The 16,889-nt window shown below is 40.8% G+C and overlaps 1 protein-coding gene across 7 annotated transcripts in view; it reads left to right on the top strand.

Moving 5' to 3' along the window:
* The window catches only part of SGMS1 (sphingomyelin synthase 1), a 346,369-nt gene that overhangs the window by 221,497 nt on the left and 107,983 nt on the right, over positions 1 to 16,889 (top strand). The window contains exon 1 of one of the 7 annotated variants that reach the window (XM_023546961.2): positions 9,913 to 10,100. The exons of 5 other annotated variants lie outside the window; for them this stretch is intronic. The gene's annotated coding sequence lies outside the window, so the exon portion shown is untranslated. Of the gene's footprint in view, positions 1 to 9,912; positions 10,101 to 16,889 lie in introns of those variants that run through there. One more of the 7 variants, XM_064269613.1, reaches the window with a different exon arrangement.

The following is a 16,889-nucleotide window of genomic DNA, read 5'->3' on the forward strand; positions in this document are numbered from 1 at the left end:
TTTATTTTAAAGTCTCACCCACCTAGTTCTCAAAACAGATTCTTTATTGAACCTTAAAAAATGCTTTGGTTATTTCAAAACATTCATTTTGTGTTAATTCCCTGATAGCTGAATCAGGACTTACATAATTTTAAAACATTTATTTCCCTTATTTCCTCTGAGAACAAAAGGTATTTGTCATTCCCACTGAGTCAGGGATAAACTTGGATTATTTCAAAAGTAATTATTTTCCATTTCAAGAGGAAGCTCATGGTTCAAAATTTGAGAGACTTGCACCTGGATTAAGAAATATTGACATGTGTCTTAATCAAATTGAGCAAGGGTGTCTTTGGTAACTTTGAAAAGCAAACATGAAAGTAATAATTAACAGAGGAATTTCCTCACAGATAAAACGTTCTGATTTAACGCTCAGGCGAGAACGCTGTCGTTAGTAGCTGCGGAGTTGGCGCCAACTCACGGTGAACTATGTGTAATAGAACGAGCCCTTTTTAAGCTTCTTGAGAGGTTTAAGAAGCTGACCCGTTAGGGAATGAACAAGTGATAGAGGTCAGGGGAGAAAATGTGTATGTGTTTGTGCATGTGTGTGTGTGTGTGTGTGTGTGTGTGTGTATAGGAAAAAACTATTAGAGGAGAACAGCTCATGGTTTTGAATAGTGGAGTAAAGGTCATTAATAAATGCCTTTTCTACATTTAAGAAGCTTTAACAAATTATAGTTAAAAATTTAAAGATAATTGAGGAAAGACGTGTGTTGGGGACAAGTGTCATAATAATAATCATAAAATCTTATATTTATTGAGTGCTCGTACGTGGCAGGCGCTCACTGTTCCATGTGTTTTAAGTGCATCTTCTTAGGAAGAGTCTAGGATTCTCTCTACAGGTGAAATGGAAGCATGGAAGGCTGACTGGCCCGGGGTGGGTGGGAGAGCACCAGAGTTCTAGTTCAGGCTCTGCTGGAGCCCTGACAAGGCCTGGGACCTCTCTGGGATACTCTGTGGGTACAATGAGACGTCTAAAAAGTTATGAGAACCACATAGCACCATAGAAATGGAATGACTGCGGTTTCATAACAGGAAGCCTTTTTTTTTTTCCTTGTTGGATAAAACTTTATTGTGTTTTTGGTGAAAGTTTACATAGCAGTTTAGGTTTCCATTCAACACTTTCTACACAAATTGTTCAGTAACATTGGTTACATTCTTCATAATGCGGGAACATTCTCATTATTCCAGATTTTGTTGTTCCATTTCCATTAACCTAATTTCTCTGCCACCTTACCTTCTCATCTTTGTTTTAAAGTAGCTGTTGACTGTTCAGGAGGCCTTCTTTTATCATGACTGGAGGGAAGAAAGCTCTGCCGTAGCCATGTCCACTCCCTTTGTGATAAATTGTATTATTATCAAAATGTTCACTACCAACCCTCCATCCCTACGGGAAGATTATAGCTTCCCACCCTGCGGGCAGCTGGCTTGACCATGGGGTTTATTTTGGTCAATAAAATGCAATGGGTCAGTGAAAATGACAGATGCCACCCAAGCAGAAGCTTTAAGAGCCATGGCCTGGTTCTGCCATCTCTCTTTTGTGGTTGCTACAAGATCAGCATGCCCCAGTTAAGGACACTCTTCTGCCTTGGTCCCAGAATGAAGAGGATATTGAGCCCAACCACAGTTCACCTACAAGGGACCCAACAGGATGCAGAAATAAGCCACTCTTGTTGACCTTCAAAGTTTTGAGACCATTTGTTATTGTAGCATAATTTAGCGTACACTTGTATGCCCCCTTTTTACCTCTTAAGCCCCATTCTCTCCGCCCTTTCAGGCCTAACACACACACACACACACACACCTTGCATGGATAACTTCTCTTTCAACTTCAGGGACAGTGCTCCCCACCAGCTGTTGCGCTGCAGTCTTTCTCCTGCGTTGAAAAAGTCAACACTCATCAGAGGTTATCAATCCAAGTGAGGCATTTACATAGGTATTTAGAGTTGACCGAGATGACTGCAAAAAACCTCTTGAAAGTGTTGAAAAGCAAAGATGTCATCTTGAAGACTAAGGTGCACCTGACCCAAGCCATGGTATTTTCAGTTGCATCATATGCTTGCCAAAGCTGGACAATGAATAAGGAAGACCAAAGAAGAATTGATGTCTTTGAATTGTGGTGTTGGTGAAGAATATTGAATATATCATGGACTGCCAAAAGGACAAACAATCCGTCTTGGAAGAAGTACAACCAGAACACTCCTTAGAAGTAAGGATGGTGAGACTGCATCTTACATACTTGGAACATGTTGTCAGGTGAGGTCAGTCCCTGGAGAAGGTCATCATGCTTGGTAAAGTAGAGGGTCAATGAAAACGAGGAAGACCCTCAACAAGATGGACCGACACAGTGGCTGCAACAATGGGCTCAAGCATACCAATGATTGTGAGCATGGTACAGGACCGAGCATTGTTTTCGTTCTGTGGTACATAGGGTCACCATGAGTCGGAAGTGACTCGACGGCACCTAATAACAAGATGACCCTTTATTTTACTCCTCAAACATTTATTGAATATATCCTGTGTCAAGGTCTGGGGAGAGATTTAAAATAATCTGAGCTGTGGACCCAGGCTTCAGGAATCTTAAGGGTATGGCACAGCAGATGCTGTGTATCTAAATAGGCATAAAACAAGGAGACAATATCAGGTACTAAAGGAAAGCACACATTGATTATCGGTAACCTGTGTTCTTTTAGCTGTACGGACTTTGTTATATGCTGTCCTTAAGATGTTTTTAAGAATCATTGCTTTGTGCTGCATTTTACATCGCCTTATTTGAGCCCTAGTGGCACAGTGTTAAGAGCTCGGTGGCTAACCAAAAGGTTGGCGGTTAGAATCCATCAGCTGTTCTTTGGAAACCCTAGGGGGCAGCTCTCCTGTGTCCTGTGGGGTCGCTATGAGTCGGAATCAACCCGACAGTGATGGGTATGATGTGTATATTCAGAATTTGGAGTTTTTAGTCAAGCAGGTTATTCTAACTTGTTAACTAATTGGTGTATATATCCTTTCTTTCAGCATATGTGGCTAAACTTCATAGACCAAATATCTTCAATTTTTTTGAGCAATGCAAATTGCTTAACACATTATTACAACAAAATTAAGCCCTTAGTAAACTATTGATTATTTTCTGTGACTTTCCCTCAAGTTATTGGTTCTCTTTTCTATAATGTATGAAATGGAGTTCATTGTTTTTAGTTGAGACATTCCTTTTTTCTTTTTATGGTGTCTAAAAGTGTTTAGGGCTCTGGCCTGGGAGAACCAGTTTGTCTTGGCTTAGGAATGTTGTTAGTTGCCATCAAGTCATCCCCCGACTCATGGTGACCCCAGACACAATGGAATGAAAAGCTGCCCCATCATCGGTTGCAGATCATGTGTTGTCTGGCCCATAGGTTTTCACTGGCTGATTTTCTGAAGTAGATCACCAGCCCTTTCTTCCTAGTCTGGCTTAGGAGTACCTCACTTTAATTTGTAATAACTTGGAGTTGACCTCCCATAAATTCAGGTCACATGTCTGATGATCCGACATGTGTCAAGGAAATCTAACTTACTTTCACATTCCTAGTGACTAGTCCTGGCATTGGACCATGGAGTGAAACCAAAAGGTCATAGAGTTCTGTCTGACTAGTAGTTTCTGTGTTACGACAGTGTACAGTTTAGCTGTTCCCTTCTTTTATGACTGAATTCAGCTTTTTTTTTTTTTTAATCTCATCACTTTGGACTACCTCCGCATTTTGATTCCAAAAGGCACAAGGTTAATTTACTATTAAAGGCACATCTTAGACCAGTGGCTTTCAAACCGTGGCATTCAATCTTCTTTATCCAAGATGCCCAATAAGAAATGGTTGTCAGCCTCAGTCAGGGGGAGGAACACTCACAGAACTGCCATGGTTTATTGATAATGGTCTATTTTCTAGATTGAGTGGTGTTTCATGATACTATGTTACATGATTTAAGTATGTTAAATATATTCTATGTTTCAAATACTGCTTAACCAAAAATCTTTTAAAAGGTGTGAAACACTGTTAACTGTTAATGCTGCTAGGTGCATCCTTCTCTTAGTAGGATATAAAAGGTCCAAGTCTGGTTATTGTCTGTGACTGCCCACTAGTCCCTTCTCTGCAGAGAAATTGAGATATTAACAAAGTCTGGAAGGTAGCTCTGATTTTTCTCCCCTATAAACCCAACTGTGTCTGGCTGTTACGAGTATTAGAGTTCCAGCTTTGGGGTCAAACATACATGGTTTCGAAGCTGGCTCTGACTTACCTTGCCATTTGACCTTGGACATACAAACTTCTTTACCCTAGCTTCCTTGTGCGTTTAATGGAGTTGTTAACACCTGCTTTGCTGTGGTGTGTATGGATTAAATGTGAGATAATATGTGTAAAATGGGAGATACTATCATTGCTAGATGTTGAGCATGTTTTTCTTTTTCTCAGTGGGATTTCACATACACCTTTCTATAGGAAAAATGTTTTAATGGGGTTTGAGCATTAATAATATTTATTGGATAACATATAATGTTCTATTACTATGATAAACATACTAGTAATATTATACTTCAGATAAATCACTGAGTTAAATAGGCTTTTAAGGACTGGCCAGAGAAGCCAACCTCTATTTATAACATTTTGTCACTAGTGAAATGCATTTCAGGTGTCACATAAGTGTTCATCGACTTTAGACGTGACCTTCTAGAATGTAATTTATTACAAGATTGGGGACAGCTTTAAGCTTTCGCGTTAGACATAAAATGGAATTTGTTGATAGGTAGTGATGCTTTTTGGGCAGACAAATGAGCACATCTCTTCCCAGAAATCCAACTAGATGGTTCCAGTGTAGGCCTGCCAGTCATGGGACCTGGCCACTGGGGTGGGTGCCTGGCCCAATCTGGACCAATGTGAGTGTGGACCAATCTCAACCAATGTGAAGATTTTCTTGAGGATTTTCCATATTACAACTGTGGAAAGAAAAATAGTCCCTCTTTTTTTCTTTTTTTTTGTTAGTGGCAAAGCTGGGAGTTAAGAGGAAGAAGGCAAACTTGAGGAAGGGAGAACAAAGCCAACCTGTAGAAGCAAAGATGAGAGATGGCAGCTTTGTCCTGGTGGAGCTCTTTTGAGTTGATCCTAAAGTCCAGCTATGCCTACGGCCTTTCAGTTGCTGAGTTAATTTATAGTCGATGCATCCCACCTTGCTTTTACCTATTCTGCTTCAAGTGCCATTTCTATTTCCTATAAGCTAAGGTTTCTGGGTATAAGCTAAAAAAAAAAAAAAGCTAAGGAGTACTAATAAATTCATTTGGTCATTTACATTGGGAATATTTATTTAGGAAGCCAGTGCCTTCGTCATGGGCAATTATAATAAAATATTTAATTGTGTAGTAGAATAGCTGATTTATGACATGGCTTTTTGAGAACAGTGGTGGTGTTTATTTGCCTTTCTCTCATAAAAGCAGAAATGTAGCAACACTAATCAAAGGATACTTATGACTGTGGTGTGTGTGTGTTGGGGGTGAGGGGAAGTATTTGTGTGTGTATGTCTCGTAATGACTTTTCACAGAGGTTAGTTGTAATGCAAATATCATGTAACTTTTGACTTTAAAACATGAGTTGCCTTGAAGAACTGTCCTTCGCTACCATTTATGGTTAGGATCACTGGTAGGTAAGCAAGTAGGTATACTTTGTGCCTATATCACATACGCTGAGAGATACGTGACTATTTAAGGAGGAATTGGTACTTTGGCAAAATTGTCAAATATATAGGTGTGTTCTTTACTTGAAAGGGAAGATAGAATGACTATCATCATCTCTGTTCTCTTCTCTGGGTTAGTGTTTGGGAAACAGAGATTTTATGTGATGACACTCTTTTGTCAATTCCTTCCCTTTAGGAAGTATTGGATTTGCTTTCTGTATTGTTGAAACATGTCGTAAGAAGCAAAAGAAAGCATCCGCCACTTGGGTGTTGCTTGCCAACTAGCTTGAACAGTTCTAATATTTGTTTATTCTTGATGTGTCAGCAGTCAAAGAGAAAGTTTTCCTTTCTCTTTTGTGGCTGTTATATAATTTAAGCATCATTATATCAACAACAATGACTATTTATTCTGAATCCTCTAGGCCCTGAGGGATACAAGGCCTCTCAGACACAGTCTCTGCCTCAGATGGACTTTTGTCATCTGGCGAGAGAGAAAGATCAGGGACCTCGAAAAGAAGGAAGACACTAAGGCATTATAAGTTAGTTGTGAAATGGAAGTACAAGAATAAGGCCCGTAGGCATTTGGAGGAGGGAAAAAATCCCCAGGATTTGGGCCAGTGAGGAGAGTTCCAGGAGAAGGAGGGGTTTGAGTGGGTATGGAAGGGAGAAATGATAACAAAGGTGAGGGAAGATTACCAGACAGAGGCCATGGTTCAGGCCTGGGTGTGGAGGCGACAATATGCCCGCTGCTTTAGGAGAACAACCAGTAGATCAGTTTGATTATTTGGCAGATAATTTTTAAGAGGAAGATGAAGTTTGGAGAGGTGGAAGGCAGCTCTTGAATGATTCTGAACACCATGGCATTGGGCCAGCTCCTCTTCCCTTTTTTTAACTGTATACTTAGAATCTTTGTACTTTGCATTTTAATTTTAGGTAGTACGAGCTTTTTAGAAATAGTGATCCTTTTTCTATTGTTAGAATGTTCTGACCATGTTAGTAATGTGGGTATCCCTTCCGTACCCACTCAAATGGTCTTTTTCAGTGTTAAGAAATCCACTTCAGTATTTAACTATTTCACAATCTTGAATATGAAATTAGCTCTTGCTAATATCGACAACAGGTCTGGTTTTGGTTTTGAATCTTGATGTGGAGCCCTGATGGCACAGTGGTTAAGCGCTCGGCAGTTGAAACCCACCAGCTGTTTCGCAGGAGACAGATGCAGCAGTCTGCTTCTGTAAAGAGCACAGCCTATAGGATGGTTCTTTTCTGTCCTATAGGGTCACTGTGAGTCAGAATGGACTTGACAGCAATGGGTAATAGAATCTTGATAATCAAAGTGAATTCCTTTTCTAGTGACTCCACTCATCTAGCTTTTATTGAGTTACTCATATATACATAGTTTTTATGTAGTCTTCTTGTATAAAAGAGCTGCTGTTCTTGCTATAACAGCCAACATATTAGCAGTTTTCCCAGCATAACTGATTGTAGTAATATTTGTAAACAGAAAATCAGTATACTTAAAAATATACATTAATTTACATGACTAAGCAAGTTGCCTATAAAGCAAATTGTTTTCCATTTTAACTTCTATAAATAATAGTTGTTTAATTGATTGACTAGAGGGTCAACAAAAAAGGAGAAGACCTTCAATGAGATGGATTGACAACAGTGGTTGCAACAATGGGCTGAAACATAGCAAGATTCTGGGGATGCTGCAGGATCCGGCAGTGTTTCATTCTGTTGTACATGGGGTCACTATGAGTCAGAATCAACTCGATGGCACCTAATAACAACAACAATTGATTAAGAGAGGAAACATTTACAACATGATGGCTCGTTGGACTTTGACGTTTATCTTGTGATGGTGACCATGTGTTGGAAGGCACCGAGAGGGAGCCTTGGAACTGCAGTTAGGAGACACTTGAACCTTAGTGACCCTAGCATAAGGGAGGAGTGCCTGAACTAGAATGGAGAAAAGGAAATGGATATGAAAAACACCAGGGTGCCTTCATCACACCTACTGGTAATGAATCGTCAAGAGAGAGGGAGGGAGCCCTTATGGTTCCAGAATTTAACTTAAAGTGTTTAGAAGAATAAGATGACCTTTATAAGGAATATGAGATTCAACAGAGGTTATCATCCTTATCACATAAGAGATAGGCCCAACTTCACACCTTGGGTGCTTTTTGCTAAGGGTAAATGTTGGGCTATAGGCCCATCTTGCTCCTGCTGTTTTTGACCATAACTTGGTCTCCCAGCTTGAAGAACTGTTAGAAATGAAGCAGCTTACCAAGAGTCACAGACCTGATCTCTTACTAGCAGAGCTGGGGTGAGGTGGGGACCTCTCTTGGCTCCTGGTATAATGTTCTTTCCACTCTTGCATGCTGCGTTTCAGAAACAAGCAGCATTTTACATAGGGCCCTTGATCTCACTTTAGATCTTATCTTTGGCTAATGACTGTTTTGAAGATCTTGGCTATGGAATGATTCTAAACAAGTAAGAGGAAGTTAAAACTCAGGAGATCTTCCCCAAAGCCAAGAAAATTTAATATGTAACTTTTTTTTTCTTTACTCTTCCCCTGTAGAAACTCTCTACTCCCACTACTAGTAAGCAGCTCACTTCTTACTGGTCCATAGGACCTAGCAGTTCTTTCATTGTCGTTGTTGTTGTTCTTAGTTGCCACTGAATCGATTCCAGCCCATGACGACCCCATGTGTGTGGACTAGAACTGCTCCATAGGGTTTTCAAGGTGTGGTGACCTTTCAGAAGCAGATGGTTAGGCCTGTCTTCCCAGGCACCTTTGAGTGGGTTCACGCTGTGAGTGTTTAACTGTTTGTAGTCTCCTGTAATTTGCCAGTTCCTGACTTTTATTAAAGTTTCTTTTATAATTTTTATTCCAGAATAATGTTTAGGGCACAATGACCCAGGTAGAATAAATATTAAAAACCAAAAAAACCAAAACCAGTTGCCGTGGAGTCAATTCTGACTCATAGTCACCCTATTATAGGGCAGAGCAGAAATGCCGCATAGAGTTTCCAAGGAGCGTGCCTGGTGGATTTAAACTGCTGACTCTTTGGTTAGCAGCCCTAGCACTTAACCACTATGCCTCCAGGGTTTCCAGAAGAATGAATGTTAGATTTTCCAAAATAATCTTACCTTTTTTTTTGAAGTTGATTTAATTATGGTTTAAATGAAATCATTCCAGTTTGTGTAAGCCTTTTTTTTTTTTGCTATTAATAAAATTTCTATTGTATAATAAGAATCCTAAATCCAATAATCATAAACCAAAAATCTCTCAAGTTTTTTCCCACTTAAATAAGGAACTTCAACCAGGCAGTTACCAAAGAACTCCTTCAATTCTAAAATCTTTTGGATATTTTAACATAGAAAAGGATGAAAGAAAAAAAGGAGGGGTGGGGTGGGGCCTGTCTGCAGTTTTGGAGATTCTGATTAAAGACAGAGGACAAGACACTTAGCATTTTCTGAGTGCTTACTCTTTGTCAACACTGTGCTAAATGCTTTGTAGGTATTATTACATATAACCCGCCAGGCAAACTCTAGTTAGTGGGCTTTATCTCCCTTACTGCAGATAATTAACTTTCCTACTGGTCATACAGTGTCAAAGGTCAGATCCGAATCTCTTTTTATGCCGGATCCCATGCTGTTTACACCCGGGATCCCTGCCTAACTCAAGATCTTTAAGTAAGTTATGAAAATCAACAATTCACTGATCAAGTGTCCATTTATCATAACAAGATTAATCCTTGTTTTGTTAAGAGTTTAAAAAAGGCGATCAGTCATCTTCCAGAAGTTGAGCTGAAGTTGTCAAAGGCTTTCCAAAAAAAAAAAAAAAGAAGGTGGGGGAGTGCTATAAGAGGTTCCTAAACTCGATATAAATCAAGAAAGGAAAGTTCCGCCTTAACCGACAGTGAACATGCTTATTGGTTAGGATTGAACGGGCTGACTCATTTCTTTTTTGCTGTGGTAGAGGGCCACACCCTACATTCCAAAAAAACCTCTGCTGCCGGGCCACACCCGCTGGCCTCCCTGCTGGAGGCTCTGCGCTCGGACTTCAGCGTCTGTGCTCGCCGCTGTCCCCTCAGGAGAGGGTTCGCTCGCCCGCCCGCCCGCCCGCCAGGGCTCCCCAGCGCCGCCGCCGTGTCTGCAGACCGGCCAGGCAGGCCGCGGGAGAGGGCCGGCCCGGGGCCGCCGAGTCTCGGGCGCAGAGCAGGGTAGGGGGTCCGAGAGCCGCTGGCCGCCTTGGCGTTTCCATCGGCGCCTGGGCAGGCAGCGCACACCCACAGCGCGCCAGAGCCGCGCGCAAACTTGGTGCCCCAAGAACTTTCCCAGAGACTGCGCCTTCTGGGAGCAGAGACCATGTAAGTGTTGATCCCTCTTGGATGAGGTGGTTCGAGTTCTCCCTGGGGGAGGCTTTGATTAAAAGCAGGGAAGAAACTGCCATACATTCTTGCGCTACAGAAAAACATCCCGTACCACAATCAGTGCCGTTTCCTGTATTACCGCGAAGTAAAGGCAATCTTAGTTTTTAATGGATCCTCCCTTAAGGACATATTACTTAATAGCCGTTTACACCTGAGAATTCTCAGTGCAGCTGCTGAAACGGTGGGTCAGGATATTAAAAAAAAAAAAAAAAAAAGTAGGCAGAAATCCACAGATGCTCTGGATGTTGTGTGTGATGTTAACTGTTGTGGTTTGAGAGTCAAGGATCAGGAGGCGGCTTTGGTTTGGGGTTTTCAAGCTTTCCAAACGGAGGTTCTTGAAGTAGTGGGATGGTATTTACATTTTTGTTGCTAAGTTTTCGGGAAGTGCATGCTTTCTCAAAGTCCTTCAGGGAACCTCCTAGCTTTGACTGACTGAGAGCTGGAGAGTACATGCCTGGTGCCAGTAAGCACGTGCTCTCCTGTTTTGGAGCCAACCTGTTTACTCCACAGCAATGGTCTCTACTTAGTAATTGGCCAGGTGCTTGCTCTTGTGGGATTTGTGGAAATAAATACATGGAGAAGAATGTATGTCACTTGCCTGCCCCCCACCCCCATTTCTCTTTGCTGTGTATTAGCTGGTATTCAAATTGTCCCAAAAATGATAACTGGGAGACCGAAGCTCTTTTCATCTGAAAGTTACAAATAATAATCATAGCACTCTTAACCCTACTGAGTTGCTTATCACTGTTGCATTTATATAGGAGTAAGCTCAATGAGTGTTTTAAGAAATCAGCTTTTCTGTGTAAGAAATTAGTCAGCATGTGCATAAGTGATTAATTAGTATGGTGCAAGTTACATTTTTCTTGTTTCAGAGGGTAGGGTGGTGGACAGGAAAAACAGAAGCTTGTGATTATGACTGTTTTGCTAAGAACTATTACACAATGCAGCGAAGACCGCCACCATCAGAAACAATGGCTGTGTACTGGAAAGGCAGGCTGAAGACATCCCGGTAGCATAAATGATGGCGAAAAAATTGTAAACTGAATTATGAAGTTATGGATATGAATTATGAAGTTATGCATGGTGTTGTTAGACTTTCTGCATGTATGAACATATAAAAACCCACTGCCGTCGAGTTGATTTCGACTCATAGCGACCCTACAGGACAGAGTAGAACTGCCCCATAGAGTTTCCAAGGAGCGCCTGGTGGATTTGAACTGCCGACCTTTTGGTTAGCAGCTGTAGCACTTTACCACTACGCCACTATATAGACTCTGTAATACAATAGAAGGAAAGGAAGGGAGAGAGGGAGGAAAAGGAAAGCTCTTGGCAGCTGCCTTTTTTTTTTTTTAGTTTTATGAGGGAAATTCCTTTAGAAAGACTTCTCAATGGAATAAATAAGATAATTTATTAGAAATCTTAATTATTTTCCCTTTGGCACCTAGTAACATTGTTATCTAGGTCATAGACTAATTGTTAAGCTAGTTGTTTTGAGGTTAACTGATCAGGTGCCTCTGTGTTAAAGGTAACAACTTGGGATCCTATCATCTTTTGAGGAAAAAAGTAGTTCTGTCAAGTTGACTCCAACTCATGGTGACCCCATGTTTGTCAGAGTAGAACTGTGCGCCAATACCCTGAGATTTGAGAAAAATAATCTTAATTCTACTGTTTTCAAGTCCACCAGGGTAGTTGGAAAAGCCCCCTCAGGTGGTGAAAATGGGGAAATATTCTATTAAATCTCTAAAAAAAAAAAAAAAACTCTAACCACCCATTAAATCTCTAGAGATGTCTAAACTCTAAAGAGGTAGTTAAACTTGATTTTTAGTTTCACCTAATAGTTGTAACAAAACTTGCTGTTTGAAGGCCTCCTTTTCCTGAGCACTGAGATGCATTGCATGCTTTACCTCATGTAATTTTCACCGTAATGCTAACATGTGGAGGTATTGTCCCTGTTTTATCATTGAAGATACAGCCTCAGCAAGGTTTCACAACCAGCTCCAAATTTCATAGCTAGTTAATTTAGTTTACATTAGAAATTAGCATTTAAGGGTTTTTTTTTTTTTTTTTTCCGTGTCGCCCCAATTGCTCCTGAAATTGATTTTTCTGGGTGAAATGATTCAGAGAAGGTTTTGGGTTCAGTGCAGATTTTTAAGTGATTTAAATACTCTTCAGTTGCCCTTGTGCTAAAATAGCAAAGTTTAAGTAATGATGAAATTACTCCGGAAACTTGTGGTTTTCAAATATTAACTGAGCAAGCCCTGTTCTTGATGAGCCTGATAATATACCTGTTGCTGTCCAGTTGATTCCAACTCAGTAGTGACCCTATAGATCACAGTAGAACTGGCCCCATAGTGTTTCCAAGGAGCAGCTGGTGGATTCGAACTTCTGACCCTTTGGTTAGCAGCCATAGCTCGCTATAGCTCTTAACCACCGCACCACCAGTGCTGCTGATAGATATACATGGATGCCTTATATCATACTTCTTTTCTGAAGCCCTTTTAGTTCTGGGCGTGAATATTCTTCCTACTCTTCACAAGTGAAACTCATGCATTCTCTTCATTGTAAAACCAAGCAGCTGGATCTGTGGATTTCCAGTGGCTGAATCCTCTGTGTGAGTGGACACTGGAGTATTTTAGATGCTATGTGAAATGTCTTTAAATTTACCTTAGCACTTAGGTTAGTGTTGAACCAGTTTGTTAAGAATGGTGAGGTCAGGAAAGGCACGCAGTGCAAGTGCTAGAAGTTACTAGGTGGAGATGGGAAAGTCTAAGTGTGTCTCACCGGGGCAGCCCGTTCATAGTGTGCCCATCTGCCGGATCGTTGCCTGGGATAGCATAATAAAAGGGGACAATGCCAAATGCTTAGGAGACCGTGAACTACAGCATCTATTTCAGGACAGGGTATCACTCAAGCCCCCTTCCCATCCCTCCCACTGTCTACTTCACATAGAACACCCACCTTCCCAGGCAAAGGAAGGATGCTTTGGGCACCTCCTTAAGCATCTCTAAATTCTAGCTGCTTCGAATGACTTGCGTTCTTGCGGATGTTGAAAGAATATGCCAGCGTGTTGATAAAAACACAGTAATCTTGGAGAGATCATGGAGAAAAATGAAGAGTGCCAGAAAACTCAATTTTCAAAATTGGGGAAACGGTAAATTCTGGAAACTTTAGATTCGGAGCTATGTCATTGTCTAGTAGAATTATAAATCACATTTTTTGAAAAGATGAGTTAGGACCACTTAGGAAAAAATGGTGGTGATGGTTAGTATCTAGCATGTGTTTATTGGTAAAGTAGATGTCAGTGAAAAAAAGCCCCAGTGAGATGGACTGACACAGTGGCTGCAACAATGGCTCAAGCATAGCAATGATTGTGAGGATGGCACAGGACCAGGCAGTGTTTCTTTTGTTGTTGTTGTTGTACATAGGGTCACTATGAGTCGGAACTGACTGACAGGCACCTAACCACAGTAACAACATGTATTTATTAATGATCTCTCCTCTCCAATTAACCTCATTTCTTTTTTTGATAGGGTAACTACAGAAGTATATCCAGGCATTCCCCTAGATGTGACATATCTGCTTCAGCAAAACATTTAACAAAGCACTATGTGTGTTTATGTACTAACGTTAGAAAAATGTGGGTTGCACAACAATAGAGATAAGTGGGTTTGTGTCTCGTATCCAAAGAGGGATGATCAGAAGTGTGATGTCAGACCCGAGCCAGGTGCCAGCAATGTGTCTTGATGAGGGCACTTGATACACCTGGGGGAGAAAAGGCTCACGAGTTACTAGAGATAGAGTGTTTGGAACTAAGGAGCTGATAATCCCACAGTTCTTTGAAACACTGCACGTAGTAGTTGAGGGCAAGGACTTTGGAATCAAACCTTGGGCAAGTTATTTGAGCTCGCTGTGCCTCAGTTTCTTCATCCATAAAATGCAGATAGTAGTAATGCTTACCTCATAGGGTATTGAAGGATTAAATCAGTAAATAAATGAATGCTTAAAACAGAGCCTGACAGTAAATTTTATGTTAGCTGTTAGTTTTTTTGTTATTGCTACAGCTCTTAGTACTGGTACTACCACTATTACTTAAGGTAGCATTGTGCGCATTTCTGGGTTTGTGTTGAAAGCAGATGTTCAGAATGGGGTAATCAGGCTTTGCAGAGGGCCTAGAAACTCTTCTTTGAACAGTGGTTGAAAACACTGGGAATGTGTTACCTTAGGGTAAAGGCTTAGAGACAGTACTTTATCGTTGCTGTTAAGTGCTGTCTTCCAACTCATAGCAACCCCATATGACAGAGTAGACCTGCCCCATAGGGTTTTCTAGGCTATAATCTTTATAGAAGTGCATCACTAGGTCTTCTCCCACAGAGCGGCTGGTGGGTTCTAACTGCCGACCTTTGGGTTAGCAGCCAAGCGCTTAGCTATTGCACCACCAGGGCTCCATTAGTATCACCAATATAGCGAAATACAAAAGTCACATTCTGAATTCTGTGCATTTCATCCAGCCTAGCAAGTGCTTTCTCCTAAGGAACCGTAGCTTGGTGTTAGAGCAATCTTTACTAAACTAGGATTCAGAGGATCTCTTTCCTGGGAACAGTACAGCCTTTAACCAGTTGTGTGATCTTGGCAATTAGCCTAACCCAGTGGTTCCCAACAGGGAATGGATTTTACCCCTCCCACATTTTTGATTGTCACAACTGGGAGTCGGGGGTGCTACTGGCATTTAGTGGGTACCTGTATCCGTTGCTGTTGACCCGGCCACTAAATGTAAATATCCTGCAACACTAAACATCCTACAGTCCATCCAGTGGCTTCCACAACAAAAGATTATCCTTTCCAAAATGTCAGTAGCTTAGGTTGAGAAACCCTCACTTAACTGTTCAATATGTGTGTTTCTGTTTGTAAAATTTGAATAATCTTTGCTTTAGCAATATCACAGAGTAGTTTTAAGAGTGTTTATGAAAGGCCTTTGAGAGTTAATGGATTGTGATTAGCACATTAAAATATCATTTGCCCCATTCCCTGGAGGCATACGTTACAGTGGTTTGGAGTCAGATAAAACCCGTGCTTGAATCTCAGCCTTACCGCTTTAACCTGCTGTGCTGTTTGGGTAAGTTTCTTTATCTGTGCAAACCGAATCCCAATTTCATAGAGTTTCAAAGAATAAACCAGATAATGTGTATAAATTATGTAGCACACTCCTTGGGTGTGGTAGAAAATGATGATAACTATTAATTTTTGAATTAATGTTTCTTCTGTGTAATGGAGTTGAGTGGTACTCATTAAAATATAAGATTAGGGAAGAGGATGGATAAAGAACTTGAATTTGCAATAGTTAAAAGATGAAGAATGAAAAGAGTTCTTGTATTCAGAAGGGGATGGAAGCTTAAGAGAGGTAAATTTCTTTGGGAAAATTACTTTGGTCTTGTAGGGAAGGACCAGAATGATGACTAAGCTGAGAAATGCTTAACAGAGGGAGACAATGAATTCCATAAAATATAAGAGTCATTCACTTCATATGAGTCTAGAGCTAAAAAAAAAAAAAGAGCTAGCTGAGAATATAACATCTATCTGTGTCCCTCTGTAAGAACGTGAAATGTTTGTGTCATAAGAAGGGTAATTCTGTTTTTTCACCCTATTCTTGATATTACTTTCTTAATATATTTTCTTCTACCTTAAGATGTAAGGAACATTGCCAGCCAGTGTATATGCAAATGTGTCAGCTCTGTGGTCTGAGGGATTTCCTTCCCCAAAACGATAAAGCAAGGCTTTCACGTGATCTCTGTTCCTTTCGCCTCTATGCTGTATCAGCCCTGAAACTAGGAGTCTTGAGACCATTCACAAGTCCCACTGTTTTCCCTGCTGCCATGGCAACCCATTGCAGAATGTAGCTCATCCGTAAGATCATTCAAAAGTGTGTGTATTTGACTTAAGGGTGTGATTTCTTGTGACAGGGATTGGGTGTAAAGATTCCCATGTGTTCACAATCCACTTGCTGTCTACCTTGTAAAGGCAGAACATTTTGCAGCTCTGTTAATCTTCCAGGAAAGTAGCAATATGAAAGCAAGTAATGGAAAGTTCCGGGGCCCAGGAAGAGGCTCTTATTCAGGTTGGAAAACTCAGAAAAATAAGTGATTTTAAAAATGTAGTTTTTAAAAGTCTCTCCTGCATTTGAAGTGAACTGTTTAAATCTCACATATTTTACATATGACTTACACTCTAAATAAAGGAAGTATTAGCACCCTGCCCCCAGCAGCTTGCCTCTGGGGGCAGAGGGGAATTGATGGCTGACTTAAGGGAGCAGCCACAGCCCCAAGGGAAGCATAGCCATGTAGTTTACATGGCATGTGGAATGGGAGTGATTGGGGGTCAAAACATACTTCTGAGAAATTTATAACACAGACTCAGCCCTGTTAGTGCTTGGGGGCCTTCAGTAAGCTAACCTTCAAGCTTACTTAACTCTCTTGATTGTACAGGAATAGAAGGTAATATTCCAGACTCTCCTGGTCTCAGGCTGCCTATGAGTTGCTAGGTAAGCAGTATCAGCAAAAAAAAAAAAAGACTCCATGATTCTAACAGAGAATCCTGAACTGGTCACACAAAATTGCATACTTCTGTGGGGGCCGAAGGAGTTTGATATTTAAGCCAAAACAAAAGTCAAATTAATAATAAACTAAAATGGACAATAGGCAGATTACAATTTTAGATAGTGCTAAGTAACCA

The sequence above is a fragment of the Loxodonta africana genome, chromosome 16, assembly GCF_030014295.1.
Source record: "Loxodonta africana isolate mLoxAfr1 chromosome 16, mLoxAfr1.hap2, whole genome shotgun sequence".
Taxonomy (NCBI): Eukaryota; Metazoa; Chordata; class Mammalia; order Proboscidea; family Elephantidae; genus Loxodonta; species Loxodonta africana.